General features: G+C 35.6%; 1 protein-coding gene across 31 annotated transcripts in view; it reads right to left on the bottom strand.

The window, feature by feature from the left end:
• The window catches only part of LOC138692929 (RNA binding protein fox-1 homolog 2-like), a 1380865-nt gene that overhangs the window by 913124 nt on the left and 451940 nt on the right, over positions 1-15801 (bottom strand). For all 31 annotated transcript variants that reach the window (XM_069816296.1, XM_069816310.1, XM_069816300.1 and 28 more), the window contains one exon: positions 11517-11566. The gene's annotated coding sequence lies outside the window, so the exon portion shown is untranslated. The remainder of the gene's footprint in view (positions 1-11516; positions 11567-15801) is intronic.

Below are 15801 nucleotides of genomic sequence, written 5' to 3'. Positions count from 1 at the left end.
ACAGGACAGAAGCCACCCCAACACAGACAAGAGTGGCTCAAAGCCACTGGGAAGGGAAAAACCGCCCCAGAATCCAAAAGAAATAAATGTTTACAATGTATCATTTATTTCCAGAGCATCATTTTGTCTCACCATATTTCAAGCAGCGGTGACATGGAGGTCGGTGCCGGGTATTAAGGACAGAGATGAGATTGGGGCGGGTTGGGATGGGATCAAACAACCTGCGAGCAGGGTCAGGAGGTCGTGGAAGTTATTTTTAGAAGCACGTGAAGTAGTGGGAGAGGAGCGGAAGAGCGGGGGACGGCCTGGAGCTGCCTGGTCGCTGGAACCCGTGGACCAGACCAAGAGACTGGCTGCATGGGAGTCGTTCAGACGGCTGCAGCCGAGAGTGCAAGTGTTGGAGGGGATGGAACCGAGCATACACAAGGCGCACGCTAATACTTCCCAAAGCGACGTGTGAGATGGAAGCACGGCACACATTTACATGTGCGAGCAATGCAATAACACGCTGGTTATTATTCAATCTGCGTTTTCTCCAGAAAGTGAGCTCTTTATGGCGATTATACAAGTACATATATGGCACTGCCGCTCAGTTTATGGGGAGGGGGCTAGGGCTATCCTGCGGGTCGATTCTATTTCTTGTTTTCTGTTGAGCCTTACATTACTAACACTGAGCGGATATACATGTGAAAGCAGTAACACAATGTCGGGATTCCATCTAACACGCGAACATTCTAATGAAGGCAGATAAAGTTATTTTTTTCTTCCCCCATGTTAATAATAATAATAATAATAATAATAATAATAATAATAATAATAATAATAATAATAATGATTTATTTAACCTGGCAGAGTTAAGGCCATACGGCCTTCTCTAACACTCAACCAGGAGTAAAACTTCGTTACAAAAAACACTACAAATTTACATACAAAATTGAATACGATAATAATAAAATGTAAACAACAGGTAAGTAGAAATCAGACATAATATATAACATACAGAAATAAAGAAAAAAAGCATAATAATATGTGAACAGCAGGTCAAAATAAATGAGACATACAAAGTATAAAAAATAGGACAATTATTGATAATAATAATAATGATAAAAAATAAGAATAGTAATAATAATAATAATAATTATAATAATAATAATACTTACTTACTTACAAATGGCTTTTAAGGAACCCGAAGGTTCATTGCAGCCCTCACATAAGCCCGCCATCGGTCCCTATCCTGTGCAAGATTAATCCAGTCTCTATCATCATACCCCACCTCCCTCAAATCCATTTTAATATTATCCTCCCATCTACGTCTCGGCCTCCTGTCTCCCAACTAACACTCTATATGCATTTCTGGATTCGCCCATACGTGCTACATGCCCTGCCCATCTCAAACGTCTGGATTTTAAGTTCCTAATTATGTCAGGTGAAGAATACAATGCATGCAGTTCTATGTTGTGTAACTTTCTCCATTCTTCTGTAACTTCATCCCGCTTAGCCCCAAATATTTTCCTAAGCACCTTATTCATAATAATAATAATGCTAATAATAATAATAATAATAATAATAATAATAATAATAATAAAATAGTGCAGTACAAAGCATACAATATTTTTAAGTACACACAGTAAGAAAAATTATGATTATGTATAGCTCAACTTATCACATTATAGATATACCATTATCGGAAAATATGAAAACAAAAATATAAAATAAGTTAAATATCACTAGAACATAAAAAAAATGTGCATACGTGGAAATATGCAATACAACACTTGTCATAATAGTAAGTTAGTTTGGCAACTCATCATAAGATAATTTTCTAACTTGGATTTGAAAGATTTCAATGTTCGGCAGCCCTTGACTTCAGGCGGCAGAGAGGTCCAGTGACGAGAGGTAGCAACAGTGAAAGATGAGAAATACAGAGATGATGTGTGAAGTCAAACAAGTGTTTGTACAAATTTAGGCCATTCGAGCGCAATTACGAGAGCTGTAAGAAAATTGGTTTCCCTGGGGACGTTTACAGAAAGAAAACACAATTTCATGAAAAGATTTATTGGAACAGAAACAGCAATAATTTAGCTAATTTTCAACATACTCCCTACCGGAATTGAGACAACTGTCATACCGTGGGATCAACTTTTGTCTCGTAGAAGTCTGCCGCCTGGGATCGAAACAAATGTGTGGCAGCCGTCTGCACTCTCTGCCGAGTGGCCAAAATTTGTACAAGCAGTTTTGTTTTGACATTACTAACACGATGAAAAAAATAACTTTATGCTCGACCATGCCGAAATGTAGTAATTATACACCCGGTAGCAGCCCTTTAATGGACCTCATTAAAGTACACCTATTCATTAAAGTTCAGGTTTTCCACCAATCAGGAAGCAATATGAAAGCGCAAGTATCGATTATTCTCGGATATGCAATCGAAAGACAACTAGCGAAACGTCACGGAGGCTGGAAATCCAATACTGTAGCAGAAGGTTATGTTCTGTTACTATAATAATTAGCGTTAATTGTAAATAATATTGAAATAAATTCAATTTGTCATCTCGTTTTTCAATGTCTAAATCAATTTCAACGTTATATCAAGATTACTGTTCATTTTACTCTCTAGATTATATCAAGGTCAATGGCATTTCTTTCTCGGAAAAAATCAATACTTTCGCGTCTGCGTACATCTCACAATTTACGAGATATTGCACAAGGTCAGTTCCGCTCCCCAGTCAGATAAGAATAACATGAATACTTATTTAAAAAGCATGATGGAAATATTCAGATTGTCAATTAATATGGATAAACACAATATAATATTTGTTACTCAGTCAAATGACAAATCAATGTAAAATAATGACTTATATTATATGGTCATTAAGTTTTATATACATGAGTTACAAATTGCAAACGTTTTCGCCCATTCAGGCATCTTCAGGCACAATTACGAGTATACAATATCTCAATATCAAACTATGTAGCTATTACATTGGTGGTTGATAAACTGTTTAAGATTAATGGTGTACAACACATCTCCATAATTAAAATGTAATATTACAAGTCATAAATTAAAATAATGTTAAAAACCACGTAGTGTTGTAATTAAACTTCATAATATTCTGTGGAACTCTTGTTCAGTAGAGTCCAATGAGTGATGAATTATGTGTCGTTAGAACTAGCTACAGTTCCAACAGCAGCAGGTCGTCTCACGTCTACATAACTACTTCAAACATAGGATGTTTTATAGTGATCTATACAGTTGCCACGTTCAAACGACACATAATTCATCACTCATTGGACTCTACTGAACAAGAGTTCCACAGAATATTATGAAGTTTAATTACAACACTACGTAGTTTTTAACATTCTTTTAATTTTATGACTTGTAATATTACATTTTAATTATGGAGATGTTTTGTACATCATTAATCTTAAACAGTTTATCTACCACCAATGTAATAGCTACACAGTTTGATATTGAGATATTGTATACTCGTAATTGTGCCTGAAGATGCCTGAATGGGCGAAAACGTTTGCAATATGTAACTCATCTATATAAAACTTAATGGCCATATAATATAAGTCATTATTTTACATTGATTTGTCATTTGACTAAGTAACAAATATTATATTGTGTTTATCTACATGAATACTTATGAATAATTTCAAATTAGAAATATGGTCGAGCTTAAAAAGTCGTATGAAACTTGCCTATAATGGTAATTAAGACGCTCGTATGAAAATTATGAAACTCGCTTGCGCTCGTTTCATAAACATACTCGCGTCTTAATTACTACCATTATAGGCTCGTTGCATAATGTATTATTTTAATGTGCCCCCCCCCATGAGAATGTTTGCTTGTAAGCCAATTGACAACAGATATTCCTATCCTCAAAGGAACTCGAAACCGTTACCGTGAATAAGAGAATACAAAGGGACAATAAGTACTCAAGAACGTCAATTGTTAGAATGCAGCTACTACCATTTACACTTCGGCATTTCAGTCTTTCACAGTGATTCGGTTGTGATGAAGGTTTTAGGATTCTCAAGTGTGTATAGACGTTTAATTTCTCCAATGTTTTACAATACATAAGTTCATATTCATGGACATTCGAGAACCCAAGTATGTGACTGAAATCAGTCGTGACATGTCAGAGGAATGAAATCTCAAAACAAGTTTAAAGTCCTTGAGCAAAGACTTCCATAATTAACAGCAATTAAAACATTATGAGTAGCCTTACATTTACGTCTAATTTTGTAAAGACAGTTCTAGTACCGAGACAGCAAAATGTAAACAAGAAGTCGTAAACAAATGCACAAAAGGCGATGCAGCGAGTGCGATTTTTAAGAGATTTCTTTGCAAAATCCAATTGAAAGAGATACGGAGCTTGTAAGAGAATTTCAACACCGACAATTTTCATAGCGATTGTTTGAGAAGCAGTATCGTCTTTTCATTTTTAATTGGATGGGACCTCGTTTCCGAGAGCTCGTAACGTTGCGTTGCTTGACTTGGCAAAGATTAGAGAGCATCCACTCTCGCTCAGTAATTAGCCCTTGCTCTCGTTAAGCAAGAAGGGTTTACGTGACACGCGAGCAAAGCTTTCCAATCGACCGGGCCATTTTCCGTCGAAGAAGTGTGTCAGAATGTGTACTTCCTTAAATGTAACAGAGGTCTATTGATTGCGGTGTTTGAAATTAGATTTGAAATTGAGTTTAATGCAGCGGAGGACAATGGATATATGAATGATAAAAGAAATGAGGATTAGCATTTCTTTTTCGGAAGGGGAATTAAAGCAAATGTTCCAGTCAAATGTTCCTCACGCCGTTGAACTACATGATTTTCAGAGAGATGTTATGCAGGTCGATATACCAATTGTAACTGCAAATATTCCTACAGGACATCTCTCGAGATTGCAGCGTTCTATGAAGGACGAAATAAAATGCAATGACCTTCAAAAAGCTGAGTTTACAGGACATAAAGAGAAAGCCATGTTCAGAAATTATTTTAAAAATTCCACACGAACGCTCTGTGAGGCTAGATTAACCACTGGGAATCGAATTGCACTGATAGTTAAAAGCACAGTCTTGTATATACAGTCACGAAGCTAAATACGTAGGGAATATGCATCCAATGACAGTTGAACTTCAGTTGCTAGCCACTAGGATCGCTACTATCGCACAGTCTATTGTTCCTAGTACTCTCAGTTGCTAACCGCTTGGAGCATTGTCTCGCGAGAAATGCAAAAAATCATTTCAAGCTTCGTGACTGCATGTACTAGACTATGGTTAAAAGTATGCTGGCTCAAAATAAATTTATAAATTTATAGTTTTTCCTCCTACGTTCATTTGTTTTATTTCTATCGTCTCTGCTTCGATATATCAACAATCAAAAAATGACGTCAGACTCGCAGTCTCAACATGTAACAATAATTGCACAATTAATTACTATAAGTAGAAATGTTTACATTAAAATTAAACATGTTTAAAATTACAGATAAGCAATGATAAAAGAGTTCAAAATAAAGTGTTGTTATGACCTCAAATGTTTAGTTGTTTTTATTCCAAGGAGCATTCTTATCATCTCTGCTTCGATTCGACTGTTTTTCTGAATCTTATTATTATAACCTCGAATGTTTAGTTGTTTTTATTCAAAGGAGTCTTTTATTCTTATCATCTCTGCTTCGATTCGACTGTTTTTCTGAATCTTATTATTATAACCTCGAATGTTTAGTTGCTTTTATTCAAAGGAGTCTTTTATTCTTATCATCTCTGCTTCGATTCGACTGTTTTTCTGAATCTTATTATTATAACCTCGAATGTTTAGTTGTTTTTATTCAAAGGAGTCTTTTATTCTTATCATCTCTGCTTCGATTCGACTGTTTTTCTGAATCTTATTATTATAACCTCGAATGTTTAGTTGTTTTTATTCAAAGGAGTCCTTTATTCTTATCATCTCTGCTTCGATTCGACTGTTTTTCTGAATCTTAGGCTGTGTCTCAAAGCTCAAGTCCATACTACACACTAGTGACTAGCAACTAGGTGACTTGTAAACTACACACTAGGAAGCTTTGGAAATGTATGCTTGAAACGTGGCCTTCTTCATAGATTATTTTTCTAAAAACCATGACATCACGGTGCAGTACTAAATTAAGAAGGCAGTGTCCTAATGCAGTTTCATTACGAATTATGTGGAAAAGATAAGGGATTAATATATTACAATCATGTTTAACACATTGTACAGAAGGTACTAACAATGCCAGTGTTCAAAGTTAACGTGTTATTCTACATTATATTTACATTATTTCACTTCCAAAGCATTTTCAGATTTCATAACCCCAATTGCTGATGCGGTATCCATGTTTATTTAGTGAACAAGTCAACAATCAAGCAAGCATTTTCATTTACTAGCTACTACGGACTTGATTGCTATGCACTATGTAGCTTTGGATCATAACTTCTGACGTCACATCCGGGCTATTTAGTCAACAATCTAGTTCACTTCAGCTGAAAATGTAGCTTTGAGACACGGCCTTATTATTATAACCTCGAAAGTTAGTTGTTCAGAATTGCAGTTCTTCGCACTGGGATTATATTGCCGAATATAATTAGTGGAAATAGTCATCCTCAAGGTAATTTAATTTCGCTTTTAAACTCATGTTTGCTATCATTAGATAATTATTTCTCTACCGACAACATCCACAAACTTCCTCTATAGGCTGTCCAAACTATTCTGAATGCTGGCTGTACTTATGACGACTATCATGCCACATACTATGTAATCATACGAGCAAGCGAGGTGGGACAAAAGGCTTCATGTGATTATGCTTCATACAGAGTGATTCACGAGGATTTACCTTCGCTTACGGAGCTTATTTCCGAAGGCATTCTGAGCAAAAAAATGTCATATAAACATTTGCCCTAATCTCAATATTTTCAGAGTTGCGAGAATTAACTATTCAGAAGTATCATTTTTTTAATTGGCTAGTGTTCTGAAACTAAAAATAAGTTCTTAATTGCTTTGTACAGATTTTATTTTTCTAATTTTTAACTAAAAATTACATAATTCTTACGCAATTATCAATACATACGACTTTAGGAACTTGATTCTTTACAGTTTAATTATGTATCCTATAGTCTCGTCGGTCTTATTTCCGGCAGCCAATCACGTTGCAGGTCGGCTACATTTAAACGTGTGCGTCTTGTCATTCGCTGCTGATGACGTTATGCACTTCCTAATGCTCGATAAATAATCGTCCGCCATTTTTGTTCTTTCATTGGCGTTCGCAGACAGCACACGAGGACGTTATTTACAGCTCAATAATTTGCTCAATTACAGTGCGTTTCATTTATTATCATAGGAGCTACGATATGATAACGTTTAACTGTGCGGAAAATAGATTCCTCTTCTGGTAGCTCGACAACGAAAGAACAAAAATGGCGAACGATACTACCTACCTAGACTTTATAGAGCCTTCACTTCCTAAGGCGTAAGCAAAGATGAGGAGTCACGCCGGAAATAACAGCGACGCGACTATAATATTCAGTCTTGAAGAATTTACAAGAGTGGCGTGATTTGTAACAATTGTTGTGACATGCGTAAGAAATGTAATGTTGTAGTTAACAATCGAAGAAAAAAATCCGTACGAAGCAACTATGGAATTCACAACACATATTTAGCTTCAGAATACTAACTAATTAAAGAAATGATGTTCCTGAATAGTTCATTCTTTATCTGTAATATTCTTTTATCCTTAAAACTCAAGAATAACTGTATTTTACAAGCAACTTCAAATTAGTGTAGCTCTGAAAATATTGAGATTAGGACAAATGTTTATATGACATTTTTTTGCTCAGAATGTCATCGGAAATAAGCTCCGTAAGTGGCGGTAAATCCTCGTGAATCACCCTGTATATGAAACTTATTCATGGAGACTGTAAAGTTGTATAGAAATGGAAATATTCGTAGACTAATATCGAACGTGGAATGTAAGAACCATACCGTAGTACTAATTTTAAAATTATGAAAATGGACAAGTAGGAGTGTGTTGTACACCCCTGCAACTAAGGCGCCTCTTTATTATACTCAAGGATCGTTTACTCTTTCGATCAAAGATGCAAAGTTACGAGCCAACAAGCCATATTAGATATTACTAAAAAGGAATTTTTAATTTCAAAATACCTTATTTAATTGTTATAATATTGGAATACTTGGAAAACTTTGTAATGTTAGCGATGTGGAAAAGCGAACAAAAGAAAGAAGGCAGGTGAGAAGACAGAAAATAATTGTATGACAGCTGTTGACCTACTTCTGAAGGGTGAACCGGACGTGGTGCTGAAATATATGGTACGTACGAAGGATCTACTCTACATCCACTTCTGAAGGTTGCCATACCGAATTTTGTGTGAAAGAGTGTAACAACAATGAATTACAGTGTTCTCTTTGTAACGGACAAATAGTGTATTAGCCATATTTGCAGCTAAATGGTTTACAATCAAGGACACTTAGTAAATGCGTGTGAAACGAAATTTCTTTTGAAATGCCAATTTTAACAAAATGCTCGTGTTCTTCATTTCTATATTACAAACCAGTATCAGATGTACAGCGTGTCTGGTAAGTTACTCTCTATTTTTAAATTACTACAATTTCATTTGCAAACAAATTATGCTGCAATTTATGATAGATAATATACATCCCATTCCTTCAGGTTTTACTTGACATCATTCAAGTTTCTATAATGTATAATCCTTAGCATTGCCCCCATATTTTATTAAACAAATTGGTAGGCTCGTTTCCGCCGACTGCAAAAAGCTGAGCGAACATTACTGAACACATTGGAGATTTTTGTTTTCAATTCGTCCAAGTTGTGTAGTTTCATTCGGTGCACCTTGATGTTGGCCCATCCTCTGTGGAAAAAATCTCAAGGAGTGAGATCTGGACTGCGGGCGGGCCATTCCTGTGCGCCACGTATGCCAATCCATCGACCTGGAAAATGATCATGCAACCGATCTCGAACATTATTTGCAAAACGTGGAGTTGCACCAGCCTATATATTGTTGCTCCAGTGGGAAATTACTGACGTCACGCGATCTTGCAGCATTTTCTGTTGTGCGGTGGATGAAAATACCAACACTTATCTTCAGACGACCCTACGCCTTTTCAATATAGACGTGCGGATTCTCACCAGCCCAATAATGACAGTTGTGCTTATTTGCATAGGCAACAATATCAAAACCTGCCTCATCCTAATGTCAATCGAGCCAGCCATCATTCCATCCCCCCCCCAAAATCTGCATATTGCATCTCCCTGTAGGGCACCGGCGTAGCTCAGTCGGCTAAGGCGCTTGCCTGAATATCCAGATTTGCACACGGGCACAGATTCGATTCCCGCTTGGTCTGATTACCTGGTTGAGATTTTCACCAACTGTAAGGCGAATGTCAGGTAATCGGTCTCATATCGCCAAATACCATCTCGCTATTACTAATTCTATCGGCGCTAAATGACCTAGTAACTGATATAGTGTCGTTAAATAACCAAGTAAAAAGTACATCTCCCTGTAACAGTCGTCAAGCAAACTCTCAAAGAATGGAGTTTATAATAATAAGAATCTAAAAAGAATCGGGTTGGAAATAAAGAAGTTACAACCATTTAAAAGTACGAGGTGACTTATTATGTATACTTTAAATTGTTAATAACTAGAGCCAAGATTTGGGACAAATAAAAAATATTTATTAATTTCAAAATTAAATCTACGAATTACCTTGAAAGTATTTACTTGTTTTTCGCATATCTGCCCAAAAGATTAATAATTACTCTTCAGCCACAGAAAAGTTTGGCTCGGTTGCGATCTACTGACATAGTAAATGTGATTTTGGCATTGCAACACATACAGATTTATAGATCTCAACAAAAGGGTAAACATAAACAACGTACTGAAGCAACAACAGCAGTAGTAGTAGTAGAACTATGTGAGAATGAACATCGAAGACCTGACATCACATAGAATTCCTATACACTACATCGACAGTATACAATTCAATTATTATTAAATATCGTCCTCGGTTATGTACTAAAATTCAGCAACTGACATTATTCACTTCTCCACCATTGCCAGCGATTATTAATATAATCATTGTTATTATTTGAATAAAATTAATGCAGTAAAGTTCATTATACCGTAAACTGATGCGCGGAAATCTGAAATTGTAACTGCAGGAAAGTATCGAACACGTGACTGTATGGATTAGAACTCTGACATTAACTCAGTTATCATAAAACAAGGAAGCTTTTTTGCTGTTTAGTATGCGTCTAGTTAATCGTAGAAAAATCTCTTTAATAAACCTTCACTCCTTTCCAAATTTATTTTCACATGGCGAGCACAGGGAAAAAATTTGACAAGTGAAAAATTACCGATTTCCTGTTTTAGATGTCCTGTAATAGCTCAAGTAGTGTAGATTTGTGTAGTTTAAAGGTAAGCAAGTATTCACCACATCGTATCGCACTCATCGGACGAATCGCACGGATCGGAAATAGACTATCTTTGCTGTAATTGTTATGTAACCGCGTTCACTACATCGTATCGCAAGCATCGGCTCTCGGTAAATCCGTCCACGTTTCTCGGATGAGCAACTTTTCCGACGCGTCCGATCATGGCCTTCTTTAATAAATAAATTTTAATTCCTCAACTGTTACTATTATGTTCTGCCATGTTCAGTGACGCACCAAAATGGCACAGGGAAAACTTATTTCGCTTGTAGAAAACTGCGAAGAATTATATAAGTTGAGACATTCCCATTACAGTAATCAAGTCGTTTCTTACATATATATATTATGTAACCAATATCTCTTTCGTTTCTTCTTCTTCAATTAAGAAGCATGAAACAATTACAAATTCTTATTCGCTAACACTCATGATTAATAGACCTAACCTCAAAACTCCTCTGTTTTCAGCAATGTCAATATCGTACGTCATATGTTTTAAACAGCTGATAGGGAATCCCATGAGACGATGAGGTAGAGCCGTTACAGTGAACGCACTGCACTTAAAATATCCGTTGCATGCGATTCGTACGAGGAGTGCGATACGATATAGTGAACGCTTACCTTTATTGTACAGAATAACAACCTCATAGTTCAAAGAAATTTGAAGAATGACAACCCAAAGACAATAGTATATAATGGGCCTTGAAACTTTTAACTTGTACTTCTGTAAAAACAGTAAAACGTGGCTTATCAGGTTTTTCCCCTGTACTCTTCACATTGTTCCGTTGAATTTCAGTTCAAATATTATTTGGAGATCTCAGAAGGAATGGTATACATAAAAGTAACACATCTAGTTAGCTGTTAAAATGTGAAAAGAGTAATTTGTCAATAAGGAACAGATGAATCTGATGAGTGATCTGGAATACAAGTAAAGGCACTCAACCATCAGATCACATTTATTTTTGTTTCTCCAAATATACGGAGAAAATAAAACAGTATGGTAGAAGTACTTACAAATAAGAGAAAATAAATAGTACTTACGAAGTCTCGAAACAACGCGTGTTACGTAAGCAACCGTCCAGTTAACTTACCTGTAAAAGAAAAAAAATCAAGGAATTAGTATACACAGAACAATGTCTATACATTAAACAGATGACCTATGTTCAATTAGAAGCTTAATGGTGGATGACGTGAATATGTTAGGAAAAAATCCACAAACGATTAGGCAAAACACGAAAATTTTACTTGAAGCAAGTAAAGCGATAGGTTTGGAAGTAAATCCCGAAAAAACAAAGTATATGATTATGTCTCGTAACCAGAATATTGTACGAAATGGAAACATAAAAATTGGAGATTTATCCTTCGAAGAGGTGGAAAAATTCAAATATCTTGGAATAACAGTAACAAATATAAATGACACTCGGGAGGAAATTAAACGCAGAATAAATATGGGAAATGCATGTTATTATTCGGTTGAGAAGCTTTTGTCATCTAGTCTGCTGTCACAAAATCTGAAAGTTAGAATTTATAAAACAGTTATATTACCGGTTGTCCTGTACGGTTCTGAGATTTGGACTCTCACTTTGAGAGAGGAACAGAGATTAAAGGTGTTTGAGAAGAGGTTCTTAGGAAAGTATTTGGGGCTAAGAGGGATGAAATTACAGGAGAATGGAGAAAGTTACACAACGCAGAACTGCACGCATTGTATTATTCACCTGACATAATTATAGTCCCGTCGCTCTAATTTCCGGCAGCCAATCGCGTTGCAGGTCGGCTACATTTAAACGTGTCCGTTTTGTGATTCGCTGATTCATTTCTCAAAGCTCGACAAATACTTAATATAATCGCCCGCCATTTTAGCTGTTTAGTTGGCGTTCGCAGAAAGCACACGAAGACGTTATTTGCCGCTCAATTATTTGCTGAATTACATTGCGTTTGATTTATTATCATAGGAGTTACGACATGATAATATTTAAAGGTGTTGCAAATAGATTCCTCGTATGGTAGCTCGGCAACGTAAGATGAAAAATGGCGAATGATACTACCTACCTAGACTTTATAGAGTTTTCACTTTCTAAGACGTAAGCAAAGAGGCGAAGTCACGCCGGAAATAACACCGTCGGGACTAATAGGAGCATTAAATCCAGACGTTTGAGATGAGCAGGGCATGTAGCACATACAAGCGAATCCCGAAATGCATATAGAGTGTTAGTTGGGAGACCGGGGGGTAAAAGACCTTTAGGGAGGCCGAGACGTAGATGGGAGGATAATATTAAAATGGATTTGAGAGAGATGGGATATGACGATAGAGACTGGATTAATCTTGCACAGATGACGGGCTTATGTGAGGACGGCAATGAACCTGCGGGTTCCTCAAAAGCCATTTGTAAGTAAGTATATTTCACATTACTTAACGTATAGTGTACAGTGTTCAAGTTGTGACTGCAAATGACCTGATGGTGCTCCATAATAGAAGGACGAACATTACACAATTTGAATCACAAATGTTATATGACGGTACTATACAAAAATAAACGATAAAATGGAAATCATACGATGCCGAGGGGATCACTTGAAATATTTCAGTTAATAACATGCCAATAAATTGCATTGTTGAAGCCATATCCTGTTATTTTGATACTTCTCATCACTAAAGAACAGAGCGCTGAAATTCGTCACAAGCAACAGTCGGAACCTGTACATCGAAAATGAAATGAAAATAAAATGCTCGCGCTTTGAAATAAATAATTTTATTGTCTAGATTCTTACGAAAAGCTGTAAAAATCTTCTCAGTCGATCATGGAAAGCAAGGGGTGACGCGTGCAGAAAACTCGGAATATTTCAATTATTGCCTGAAGAGAAAATCTCGACATAGGATGGATATAATAAAACAGTAATAAAATAATGCACTGGGACATAAAACTACGACTGGGCCGTATACACACACCAAATGTCAAGTGTTGTAAATCACGCAGCAGGTCGTATTTCACTACTGGAAAACTGCGTGAATAAAAATGTGTTGCGAGGCACTATTTCACAGTTTGAGTCTGTCAAATGCATATACTGAATTACAGTATTTTAAATATATTTGTACAATTATAAAACCACTACAGCATGATATATTATATGATATATATATGTATATGTAAATATATTTTCTTTTACACAGAACACATATACAGTTGTTTGTTTAGTCAATTGTCCGAAGGCAGGTTTTAACCTCAAAAGTGATACCAACAAGGCACCAATTATGAGGCAACAAGGCCAGGAGATAATGGGAGCAGGGTACCCAGTTTCTTCCCTCCCCCCCTTCATGTGTCTCAAAAATTAAACTGACAAATTCATAATAGTAATATACGTTACAAGAGCGGCATGTTGACGTTTTCATGTTCGAGGAAAAGATTGAAAAAGCGAAACGTAGTTGAGCTTTTTTAATTTCCGAGAACATGAAAACAAACATACCGCTCGTGTATCGTACATTATTTTGTGCGAAGATCGTTTATTACATACCTGAAAGACGAATTTCTAATTAGTTGCAATGAAATCTCCATGTTGGTTTCTGTTTAATGACGCCAACTTCGGAAAACCAAAATATCTTTCTTCAACAATGTTTTCTGTGTTTACTATACTCCAGCAGGCCGTGATATACGTCTGTCTTTTTTTTGTCCCAGTCTATAAATGCGAACTTAAAACAAACAGTAAGGTTATGTAATGATTTATTTTTCATTTTAATATTTTAACATTATTTATATAACATATTGCAGTAATAACATCGGCATCTGGAATCTTGTTGATTTTTTCACGGCTTCCTTAATGTTACTTGTATCAGGAATGCAATAAGTTTCGTGGAGTAGTAGACTTTACTTAATTTTTGCAAATATTTAAAAACAATAATTAACATTGCAACTTAGGTGAAATTGCAGTGGTAAGTTTCCAATTTATAATTATTACTATGTTAAACGTCTCTAAAAATAATATGTTAAAAGCCTAAAGCAGTAAAATGAATGTCGCGCTTAAGCGGTAAGAACAGGGAAATTGTTATGTGTGTTACGTTGGGAATACTGAATGTGGTATTTCACATTTACCGCGTATTGGTTCTGTGCGGAAAACAAGCAAATATGCACGATCTCGCACAAAATATTTTGATATGATACCTCTTGCACAAAAGGGGAGATCTATAACTGAAACTTGATTAATATACTTCAGTATTATTTGTATTTATCCTGGTAATAATGAACAGTTTGACTCGTAGACATTTGGTTTTTCAGCATTAACTTCCCACGATTGTATGAGAAGATTCGAAGAGAACGGCAGTTACGTAGACCTTCGGTTCCCCCCTACTACCAATAATGCACAACACAATGTCAATACGGCGGTTGCTGTCGTCTGCATTACAACGAACTTTACTGTTGATTTTCGAGTTCGTAATTTTTTTCCTGCTATTATATGCTTATTTAAATTGTGTTAACTCTCGCTAAGTGGTTTTATATTTTATTTTATCTGTCTTAGTATTTATTTTATTATTATTATTATTATTATTATTATTACTATCCTTGTATCATCTCCGTCACGGTTATTCTATTATTACTATTATTATTATTATTATTATTATTATTATTATTATATCATCAACATTATTACTGATATCTGTAAAGTGTATGTAGACTCTACTGGACTGTACCCCAGCACGAGCATATGCTCATTTCGGGTATCTATTCATATACGTATAATTTCAAATGTAAATTGTGAATAAATTTGAATTTGAATTGCGGTCACAGACTAAAGAACTATGTCAGTGAAAACTCCACAGTTCTATTTTAAACATTTTTCAAATTCCATTCTGTAAATTTGTTAAATCCTAATCCCAATAATGAAAGTTAGAAAATCTCTGAAAGGCCGAAAGAAAGGAACGGGTTTGTATTACACAGGGTTGCCATGTTTTGGCGCTTTACATGAAGAAGAGTAATTTTGAATTACTTTTTCATGATCTCTGTAAAAATTCAATCCGTTTTCATCACTCACACTTTTTATTTAATTCCTTAAGTGCGCTATATTTAAATTTCTCGCGTAATCTCATATTGCAATCGCTATAATCTATAGTAAAGTGACTGACTACGATCGACTGTGAAACAAAACTTTTCGAGTTGTCTAGAAGTACATAGAAGAAGAAAAATTAGAGAATGTCTGGTGAAACAAGATAAGATCATCTTGCCGTCTCTTCACATTAAATTCGGAATAACGAAATAGTTTGTGAAAGCACTGCATAAAGATGGCAATTGTTTTAAATACGTAAGTTCTAAATTTTCATTTCTCTCTGAAGCTAAAC

This window comes from Periplaneta americana, chromosome 17 (assembly GCF_040183065.1).
Source record: "Periplaneta americana isolate PAMFEO1 chromosome 17, P.americana_PAMFEO1_priV1, whole genome shotgun sequence".
NCBI classification, from domain to species: domain Eukaryota; kingdom Metazoa; phylum Arthropoda; class Insecta; order Blattodea; family Blattidae; genus Periplaneta; species Periplaneta americana.
Note: the sequence above shows the minus strand (reverse complement) of the source record. Positions and strands in the feature narration are given on the sequence as shown.